This window comes from Cannabis sativa, chromosome 7 (assembly GCF_029168945.1).
Source record: "Cannabis sativa cultivar Pink pepper isolate KNU-18-1 chromosome 7, ASM2916894v1, whole genome shotgun sequence".
Classification (NCBI taxonomy): Eukaryota; Viridiplantae; Streptophyta; class Magnoliopsida; order Rosales; family Cannabaceae; genus Cannabis; species Cannabis sativa.
Window position 1 is genome coordinate 5669798 of NC_083607.1, and position 12071 is coordinate 5681868.

At 30.0% G+C, this 12071-nt stretch overlaps 1 long non-coding RNA gene across 1 annotated transcript; it reads right to left on the reverse strand.

Moving 5' to 3' along the window:
• Positions 1-3782: 3782 nt before the first annotated feature.
• On the reverse strand, positions 3783-11772 carry LOC133029294 (uncharacterized). The gene is made up of 2 exons (XR_009683437.1): positions 11418-11772; positions 3783-6176 (listed from the first exon to the last, which is right to left on the reverse strand). It is a non-coding gene; the product is annotated as an uncharacterized LOC133029294 (long non-coding RNA).
• Positions 11773-12071: the final 299 nt, after the last annotated feature.

Genomic DNA, 12071 nt, shown 5'->3' on the forward strand with positions numbered 1-12071 from the left:
GTTTCTTCTTATTTCAATGCTTAGGATTTTCTTAGCTTCACCTAGGTCTTTCATCTCAAACTCTATGTTTAGGAGTGGCTTCATTTCTCCAATTTCACTCTTGCTTTTCCCTATCAACAATATTTCATCAACATAGAAAAGAAGGAAGAGTGTACCATTGAAGTATACACATGGATCATATGAACTCTTGGTGAATCCACTTCTCATCATAAAATCATCAATTTGAGATTCCATTGTCTAGGAGCTTGTTTCAGCCCATAGAGAGATTTCTGCAGCAAGCAGACCTTGTCTCTATCTTCATCAAAACCTTCTGGCATCTTTATGTATATGATCTCATCTAGTTTTCCATGGAGAAAGGTATTCTTCACATCCATTTGCTCAATTTCGAGATCCTCAAAAGCTGTCTTGGCCATGATTGCTCTAATTGAGGCATGTTTTCATTGAAATCTACTCCTTCTCTTTGAGTAAACCCTTTGGCCACAAGTCTAGCCTTGTATCTCTTGCAATCATCAATTGACATCCCCTCATTTTCTCTGAAGATCCATTTACAACAGATCAATTTACACCCTGCTGGTTTTCTAACAACAGTTCAGGTCTTATTCTTCAACAGTGATTTTTTTTCTTCATCAATTGCCTGATGCCACTTGTCTCTGTTCTTGCAATTTATAGCCTCTTCATAAGTTGCAGGTTCAACATTCTCAATTTCACTGGCTATGGTTAAAGCATGTGCAGTGTAGTCTACAAAACCAAACATGGCTGGTGCCCTTGAGTCTCTTCTGATCCTATCTCTAGCAAGTTGATAGGTATCAAGAGAGCTATCTTGAGTCTGATTTGTTTCTTCGACATGTTCCTGTTCACCATTGTCACTTGCCTTTACTTCTAACCTTACTTCAACTTGTACATGTCTAGCCTCAGTATGTCTCAGCTTTGTGTTCTGGTTTCATGGCCATGACTTTCTCATTGAAGATCACATCTATGCTCACTATGCATTTCTTGAAACCTTCTTCTAGGCACCATAGGTTGTATCCCTTAATCGCATCAGGATACCCTATAAACATGCACTTGATTGCTCTAGGCTGTAACTTGTCCTGTTTGATATGCACATATCCAATGCATCCAAACACTCTCAAATTTTCTAGACTTGGAGCCTGACTACTGTTCACCAATTACAGCAGATGGACTACTGTTCACCAAGTAGCAGGTTGTTTTCTCAACTTCTCCCCAAAACTTTCTTTCCAAACCAACACCCTTCAACATACATTTAACCCTTTCAATAAGAGTTCTATTCATCCTCTCAACTAAGCCATGTTGTCGTGGAGTCCTTGGTGTTGATTTGTGTCTCCCAATCCCAACTTCTCTGCAATAGTTTGAAAATTGTGTGGAGCAAAATTCTAAACCATTGTCTGTCCTTAGTTTCTTAACTTTCTTTCTAGATTGGTTTTCAACTAGAGTTTTCCAATTTTTAAAAGTTTTGAAAGCTTTATCTTTGGTTTTGAGTAAGTGCACCCATACCTTTCTTGAGTAATCATCCACAATACTTAGAAAGTAATTTGATCCCATTTGCCATTAATTAAATAATTATATTAATTAGTCTAACTTAATTAAAAATTAATTAGCAACATAATTAAATTTAAAATATATGAAATTAATTTTTTATTAGATAATTTTAAAATTAATTTAGAAAAATACACTTAGTTTAATGAAATAAATTCTAGATAATTAATTTCTGGTAAACTAATTTGTATTTTTATGATATTTAATTAAAGAAGAAAATTAATATTAAGTTGATTTTTTCTAGATACTGAATTGATTTAATTTCTTTAATAGAAAAATATATTTAAGTTGAAAATTAATTATTTATTAATTTTAGATCAACTTAAATTAGAATATTTTTTTTGAATATTGAAGTAATTAAGTTGAAACCCATTGGAACTCTCTATGGATTTCGGTCAAAGGGTTTTAATAAAGCTCTTTTTAACTTTTTTTTGACCCATATTAATTCTAAACGTAACCCTAGACCTACACTATAATTATAATCTTATAGCTCTTAACCTAATAACACTTTGACTCTCCTTTTGTCAGAAAAATAGAAATTAAATAAGAGCTTATATTTTAGCAATTTTCAAAAATACTCTCTTTTGTTCATCGAATTTTGAGTGCTTGAGTGTTGAGTATTTGCCCACATATTTTAAGGTAATACTTAGGATAGTGTGAAAGTTTGTGTAATCTTTTCCAACCTGAGTTCTTGATCACACTCTGTAACAGAAAGGATCAAGAGTAAGAGAACTGAATGGAAGAAATCAATTAATTATGTTGCAACCATTGTAAGGTTTTCTTAACGCTTATGTATTTAATTTGTTGTTTTAGAATTTCAATATTCGGATGTTGGATTAGCATTAATATAACATACTTGAATAGTAAATACGATTCTGATTAAAGAATTTCCACCAACAATTCTACCCAATCTTGTGAAAATTGAGAATTTACAATTTCTATTCCTAAACTCTTTATATTTTTAGTTGTTATTTGCTTATATTTGTATTTATCTTTGTGATTGCATTACACTTAATATTTACATAAATCATCTTTGAGTTTTATAAAATTTCAAAATTAATTTAAATTTTTAATTCATTCCACTCTTAAAAACATATCTTAGGGTAACGAGAAGGTAAGAATGTCTCTACGTAGTAGGGCAACCATGGTTGGTTATGTAGCGATACATCACCACATGCTCCAAGTCAAAAATGTTCAATTTGTCTTGAACATTGGGGTGACCTTTCTAACCATTAATTTGTAACCCTCAAATCAACCTTATTAATTGTATTAACACCCTTTTATAGTTTCCTACAGCCATGACATGTTTGAGTTTAAGTTTCAAAAGTAATCATCATAGAAATAAAGGCCTAATTAGGGTTGCTCATTTTGGACACACTTTTTTATGAAAAAATTCACATTTAATTGCTAGAAGAACTAAGACTTGATAATAATTCTATTTGTGATCACTGCTTAGATCAGGTGGGGAAAATAAGCTAATAATTTTTGGACAAAAGTGATGCCCACTACTCTTTCTTTCATTTTATGTTCTTATTTTTTTTTTTTCTTATGAATTAGCTAAAATATCTATTATTCCAATATATTAATTTATAATCTAAGAGCATCTTCATAATAGAAGACCTCACCATCTTTGTACAACTATTTAGCTTTACAACTTAAGAAACTATTCTGAGTCAATTATTAAACTAACTTTTTTGAGCTATATACTACATTAATTCGAATTTTTACAGACTCCTTAATTAACTCTATTCATAATTTTATTTATTTTGTGCTCATTATTTGTGTATTCAAGCATTGAGTTGTTCCCCTTCTTCTTCCATTATTTTTTATTTGATTTACATGTATTTTTTTTGGTAAGATAGTTAAATTAATACAATTTGTTTAATCAATTTTATTGTCTTTGTATTTATTATTATATATATATATATATATATAATATTAGAGCTGTATTTTATTAGTTCATAAATATTATACCTCAAACAAATATGCGTAAAACTATAATTTTTTGGAACCACAAAAATCTAAGTGATGTATATGAAATTATAACCATATATACATATACATACATCCAAATATATATATATATATATCAATTCATATCTCTAATAATTGAAGCAGTCAAAGAATATAAAGAGAGGATATCCATGATGACGACATGAAAATTCTGTACAGAAATATTAATTAACAGTATACTACAATAACAACAACAACAACAGCCACACCTAGACAATATATATACATATAGATACATAGATTTATAGAGGTGATTGATATGAAGATGTGGAAGCACATGCGATGATAATATGGAGACAAAAAATTACTGAATGAAGTAGTATATATATATATATAATTAGTAGTATAGAACGTACTTAGACGTAGGGGTCCAAATTTTGTAAATATTGTATATAAATCTTTGGCTTAATTACATGTGGCCAAAACAAACAATGGGCCATCTTTCCTTCGTGTCGGTCTTCTAATTATTTCATTAATATACGAACCTTCCTCGAAATTACACCCCTTTCGTATTTCGGCGCAACCCTATATATATACCATACTATACAAATACACAAATACATACATATCATCCAAACTAGGGCTACATATATGTTTATATACATCCAAATAATAATTTAGGAACGAGCGAAGTAGACAATACAATTCCCAAAAGGAATAGAAATAGAATCATAGTCATCCGAATCAATCATATAATATTATATATGGTATATAAAAGCTCTAGTAATATCTAGTGAAAAATCTCCCCTTAGTAAAATCCAAAGAGCTACCGAGATTGTATACATTACATATAATTAGATGCAGTTAAATAATAATTATATTTATATCATAAGCTAGAGTTTATATATTAATAGGTCGTATAATATATATATGTGTGTGAATATATATAAGTTTTTATATATTACGTACATTGCGAAGTGTACGTTATGTGATATAGTGATATCATGTATCTTGCAGTAATTAAGTACAATAATGCATATATATATATATGTACGTAACTATATAATACTATATATGTATATCAGAGATTGCGTATGTATATTAATGGGTTAAATTGTCAAATCACGAGCTAGTATATATTTTAAAAACCCGGTATACGTACATAGTTATTAAGAAAAAAAGACTATATATATACACAAATGCTACATTATTCAAATGCATAAGGTTATTGATGCAAAAATAAATATGAAAATATAAATTATGACACCATAAAACGGTTTAAAAGTGGTACAGAATTAGTGGGTTTAACTTTATCATAAACAAGTACGGATCAAAATAGTTTACACACTGTTAAAAAAATTCTACATTAATAATAAATGTAATTTTTTTTTTTTCAATATTATCAATTAATTTTGAGACGTAAGTCATCTAAATTCAATAACTAGCCTAAAAAGACGAGCTAAAAAAAACTACCGTGAGTCAAAAATACAGCCTTTGCTTCTGTGATTTAGTGAGCCAAAAGTTCCACTTATAATGGAGCCGCATTTAAGATTGGTGAAAAAAAATAATTACTATTTTTGAAGGAATGATAGAGATTCTCACATTAATTTAATGTGTGAAAATGTAATCCTCTTCATTCTAATTGATTTGAGATGGAACTCAATTTATTATTTCCACTCTTTATACTTCCAAATTCTAAGAAACATTAAAATTCACAAGTTAAACCTTAATAACCTAAACCCAAAATGACACGTACGTTTAACATATAATTAAGTGCATATTAATAAAAAAATTATAAATTAAGTCTGATGTTGATGAGTGCCAATTATTAGTACTTTCATTATATATTTTTGTAATTCGGAAAATAAAGCATATTGCCAAATAATAACCATAATTTTTTGTAAAAACGTAAAATTATATGTGCAAATAATAATAATTAAACTGTCGTGATCGATGAATTTAATTTTACTACTCTGTCTCGATGAGTACACTGATACATAATAATGGTCCCAAATTCCCAATATATATTTTAACTAATAGCAATAATATATTTAAACACATCACATGTTTCACATAATATATCACTTATTAGAACAAAAAATCATGTTATAGAAACAGTACGTACTGGTCTGGTTGTAGGCTAATATACATATATTATATATATATATACGTGTGTTATATATTTGTTGATAAGTACTTATATTATATTGTCTAATATTATCCGTACAAGAACCAACACTGTATATACTCTCTCAATAAATTTAAATTTATGAGTTGATGGTCGAAGCTTCCTAGAAGATGCATATATGTGCTAGAATTCAAAACTATAATATTTATACCCAAAAGAAATTTTGATACGCAACTCATATAAAATCTATATATATATACTTATTCAGAATGGCTATATATATATATATAACAGTGTGCGTAATTATTTTTGAAATGATATCACATGAGTTTGCTCAGAATAATAGGTATGGGTTTCTATCATATTAATTTGTATGTAGTATATATATCTATATATCATGATGAGTATATGAAAACAACAAAATTTAATCAATTAGAGATATGTGTAGCCCTTTATACCTTGAAAAGCTCTTGACCCCTCAATGTACACATTTCAAATATCTACAATTATATGGAAATATATATTATTTTCTGTAAATAACCTGCAAAAATAAAAGTAAAATATAATAAGTCTCAAGTATATATAATTATATGACAATGCGAATTGATGAAGTTAAACTGTAAAATAATAATTACATTACATGCATGTATATTGTGACTATAGCTAACGGCGGCAACATATTTAATATGGTTTATTGGAGAATATTATCTCACAAAGATTAAATATAACTAAAGTATTACGCTATATATAAGAATATGAGCTACTCTACTTATTATTAATTGGTTTTGAAATGAACCCATAATTCTCATCATAGTTATATATCACACGTATATATATACTCCTTCTGATGATCTATCTCTCGTACATACCATTTGGATATTGATAGCCAATAATCTTAGAGCATTTATGGTTTTTTTACTTTTAGTCTCAAAGTCTCATATAATTTAATAAAATAACTTTTAGCTAATATCTCAAAGAGACATATTTAGAAGTGCTAAATTCTATGTATGTCAAACCATAAATGCTCTAGGATTATTGGCTATCAATATCCAAATGGTACGTACAAGATCATTATAAGGAGTATATATATAGGGTTTAGTCACAATACTTGTTGTGACTAAAATTAAATTAGTGCAACTTGTAACTAAATACTATGTTTTAATCACAAATAACATTTTGTTGTGACTAAAAGACACATTTAATCAAAATAAATTATGTTGTGACTAAAAAATTATCACTAAAAGTAACAGTTTTTCGTAGTATTTAATTAAACACCACAATAAATTAATATATATTGAGTCCTACTTAATTATAGAAATCACTAATTAATAATGGAGTGAGACATCGGTATAATATTGAACATTTTTAGATGACAAATAACAGTATACTATATATATATATATTTATATATGATATAAAAAAAATGAGTCTTAGCAAAACAAAAATAATTATGTGTGCAAATATTTAAATTTTATTTTAGATGCAGTAAGCTATTTGGACATTTTTTGAAAAATATGGAAGGACCTTTTAAAAACTACAACTAAATAATAATAATAATAATAATAATAATAATAATAATAATAATAATAATAATTACTATAGATTTTTCTGTAGGATTCTTTTTTTATTCTTTTTTTTATGCAGTAAATATACATGCTAAATATTTTCAAAATGTCACACTTCTATATTTAATCTTTTGCAAAATATCTCAAGAAAGTGTATTTAATCACTACTATTATCTAATATTTTAAGGTCTCGTTTGGTATACAGTATTATATTGTATTATATAGTATTGTCTTGGGTTGTATTGTATTGTATTGTTTATGATTATTTATTAATACAATACTATATTTAGTATTAACATGAATTAATAGGTTGTATAGAATTATGCTATCTTACAATACTAAAAAATTGGATTTTTTTGTACTTTTAAACAGCTGACTAACGTATAACCGTCGCTTATTTGACTGTTGCAAAACTAAGTAGAATAGGCGATGTGAGATTGCACAACTTGCTTGATATTTCCTCTTACAGATCATGGGACTACTGACTATCACAATCATCCCTATTACGGGGTCTGACGTCCTCGATCGTCGATCACAATTTCGGTTAGATTAAGACTTTGATACCATTTGTAATGTCCCCATTTCAAGCCTCCATTAGGCCTTCCCCAATGGATTTATGACTCTTATACACGAGTACATCACTCTGGCTACTTCTTGGACTGACGACTGGCTTTACAGACCAACACGAGTATTTCTAGCATACTTTGTCCTCACTGGCACGCTTCCTGAGAAAATTTCTCAAGAGGTCACCCATCTTGAAATTAACCCAGGTCAAGCACACTTAAATGTGGAGTTCTTTCGTTATGGGCTACCAAAAAAATAAGATGCACCTTGTTGATGTAGGTAATACCAATCAATCCATTTAAGTCCTCTTCAACTGTGTAGTCCCATACCCACACAGTCTCAATATCATTACACTTGACCTTTCCTAGGCGATGTGGGGTTACACAGTTTCCTAGTATTTCTCCTTACGGATCACGGGATTACTGATTGTCACAGGAGCAAGGCATGCGGAAGGGAATTGCCAACGACACCTAGCAAACTAGGGGCTTCGAGGAAAGAGGAGGGAGAGAGAGGGAGGTGAACTCAGAGTTGGCTGCTGGGCACCAGAGAAGAGGAGCAGTAGCTTTGATTAGAAGGGAGAGAGGTAGATTTGGAGTTGGGCTGCTGGTTGCCGAAGAAGAGGAGCACCAGCTCTGATCGAGAGAAAGGAAGAGAGAGCAGTGGGAGACCTGTTAATTTTTTTTTAATGTTTATTAAAATGAGAGAGACCACATATTTAAATTGTTGAGATTGTGAAAATGTGGTTTATTTGAACACAAGCATCGTCGATGGTTTAAACTGTCGAGATTCCCTTTGAAATCCAGTTTTGGTTTTTTTTGGCTTGTAACTCTTTTAAGCTGTTGGGAAAAGTATATGAGTGTTTAAAACCTTTGGAAATAGTCCACTATTGTCGAAAGTTTTAAAGACTCACTTAATTTTATTAGCGACGTTCCTCGAAAAAAATATTTTGAGGACGGTCGAGAGAATAGTGGTTTTAGTAGTAGTGTTACCATAAACTCGAACCTGGACCCTGACCCCAGCCCCAGGCTTGACCCTACCTGGACTTGGACCTAGACTCGCACCCACACTTGGCCTTGGACCAAAGATCCAGACCCAGAACTGGACTTCACTACAAGAAATGTCACTTTTGCCAACACATTTTTGTGCTGGCAAAAGTTGGTATTGCGCTGGTAAAATAGAATTTACTTGTGATGTGTTGGCAAAAGGAGGTTGGCAAATCTATGTTGGTATTAGAACTTTTGCCAGCATAAAATGAAAAGCGCTGGCAAAAATGACTTTTCCCAGCGCGTAAATGCGCTAGTAAAAGTTAGATTTTAGCCACTGCAAATGTACGCTGGTAAAACTTTAACCTCTTTGCTAGTGCAGTTTGCAGGGAACTGTGTTGGTAAAAGTGACATTTCTTGTAGTGCTTGAACCCCTGCCCTCGACAGATGTCAAACCTAGCTCGCAGACTCGGACTCGACCTGGACCCTAGACTCGAACTCGGACTCGTGGACTCGGACCCTTAGATCCAGACCCAAACCCAAATTTTAAACCCAGACTCCTGTCCTCGACCCAGTTCCAAATAATCTGGAACTTGGACTCGGCCCTAGCCCGCGAACCCAGACCCAAACTTAGACCCTGAACCCCATGCCGACCCTAGCTTCGGCCCCTTGACTTGGACTTGGATCCCCATCCTCGACCCGATCCCTAGACCTGTACCTTGGCCCGCGACCTTGAACCCTGACCTTGGACCTCAAACCCCCGAATTAGACTAGGTCGTCAGATCTTGGTTCTGAACCCGACCCTAGATCACGGACCCAGACCAGACCTCGGCCTTTGACCATTTCTAAATATTATAATACAAGATAATACAAACTATTTCTTATGTATTAAATAATAAGATTCATATTATATGAAAATTTATAGTCGTAATAATTAATACATTCAATTTATTTAATACAATATGTACCAATTAATGGGCATTATAAAAAATCTTACTTTTAGTCACAACAAAACTTGTGACTAAAAGTAAATAAGTTGTGACTTATTATAAATTATCATTCATACGTTGTGACTTAACAATTTGTGGCTAAAAGTATTAGTCATATAAATCATAATTTGTTGTGACTAAAACTAAATTAGTAACAGCTAGTAACTAAATACTATGTTTTAGTCATAAATAACTTTTTGTTATCAATAAAAGTTATATTTAATCATAATAAAATTTATGTTGTGACTAAAAGATTATCACTAAATTAAGGAGTATTTTTTTTTTAGTGGGATCCTAAAAAAATAGAAATAAAAGTATAATATTTTAAAAATATTAAGTATGTTGCGCACTACAGTTGAGACTTTTAATAAGTTGACGAGATGGATTACTGAAGCAAATGACTCCATTTTCCAAAGCAGTTTTTTCAGTTACCATTCTAATTATAGTTGTTGTAAGTCATTTGGCGAGCAAGAAATACAATTTTCTGGGAACACAGTTATTAGATAGAGAGATTATATTGTTAGGGATGATCAATATATATTGTACATAATAGAATAAGTAAAATTATTCTAGTTAAAACTAAAAGTACTTTAGATATTGATTGGTTTTGGACTTTGAACCATGTATATATAGTTTGTTTGTTGCATTTTGTTTTGTATAGTTTTGCTTATCAATAAAATTTTTTACTTACCAAACATATATATTAAGTATATGTACCAAAAAGAAAGAATATAATTAAGTGAACTACTTCGAAAATATTAGATATATTTACAAAAAAAGAAAGTGTAAAAGTGTACATAATTTTTAAAAACATTAGTGTATGTTTGATATTATAATTAAAAAAAATGTTTTTTGTTTTTAAAAATAGAAAATTATTTTTTGAAAATAATTTGACCTTGTTTGACCTTATTTTTTAAAAATAATTTTTAGAAAATAAAGTTACAAAAAATAAGAATTTTGAAAAGTTTTAAAAATCAATTCACTTTTGGTCAATATTGTTTTTAAAAATCACTAACCAAACGTGACTTATGTTTTAAAAATTTCAAAAACTATTTTTGTTCTCATTTCTAAAAACAATTTTTTGATGAAAACAAAAAACAGAAAATAATTCCAAACATGCTTTTAGATATTTTAGCCTGAGTTTAGTTTTTTTTTTTACAAAAACAGAAGATAAAGCAATAACACATGCATACACGAAAACACAGCCATATGTTAGCTAGGTTGAGTAGTGCATGCATGAGCTCTATATATATGGTCTATATTTAGAACCGACATTAATAATATAACTCAACATGCAATATTATATAACATTTCATACATATATGTGTATGAATTTGTGTTATTGCTTGTGTTATATATATAACATTTCATACATGTATGTGTATGAATTTGTGTTATTGCTTGTGTTATATATATAACATTTCATACATATATGTGTATGAATTTGTGTTATTGCTTTGCATGTATATAGCTGTACTATTTATATATTTGAATAACGCTCCCAGCACCAAAGAGCTGACCATAATATCTAGCTAGAGAAAGTGGTGCCTATATATATATAATATGTGTGTGTGTATGGTGATTTAATTGGCTAAAAATAAGCAGAAAATATAAAAGTAATGTCGTAAACAAGTAGAAGACTTAGAAAGCTTATAAATACATGATATAAGCAAAAACTTACTTGAACAGATATCCGAAAGAAAAGGTTTTTGATAGAAATTGGTAGCCGAAACCAGAAGTAAATCTTTGGGATTGGGATTTGGATTTGGATTTGGTAACCTTCAAATCCAATTATATATATATAAATAGATGGGAAGTTTGTTGTGATTCATGTGGTTGATCAGTTGAGAGAGATGTTTTTTTGTGCCTCCGAAGTTTCTTTCTACTTTCCTTACTTTGGCACTTTGTTTCAACCAGGTATTTCACATGTGTCAATTCAATGTTGTTTTCAAATATGTTTATTACTTAAATTTATCATTAATTAATTAATTACAACTACTGTCAACCTAATTTTTTTCTTTGAAAATACATATTGTGTTAAGGTAATTTGCGGCCAAACTCTTTTGACTTTGAAGTTTGGTACAGTCTAACCTCTGGCCATACTTGAAAAATTATGGCTCAACTCCTCTAACCTCTACAATCATTTTGGTGAGCTGTTAGTTTTTGGCAAGTGCCAAATAGACTTGCCACTATATACACGAGTATACACGTGGTAAAGTTTTATTGAGACACCTAATATTAATATTAAAAAATAAATTAAAATATTTAAAAAATTAGAAAAAAATTTAATTTATTTCATTTTCTTTTTTCAAAATTAGAAAAAAAAATACTTTTT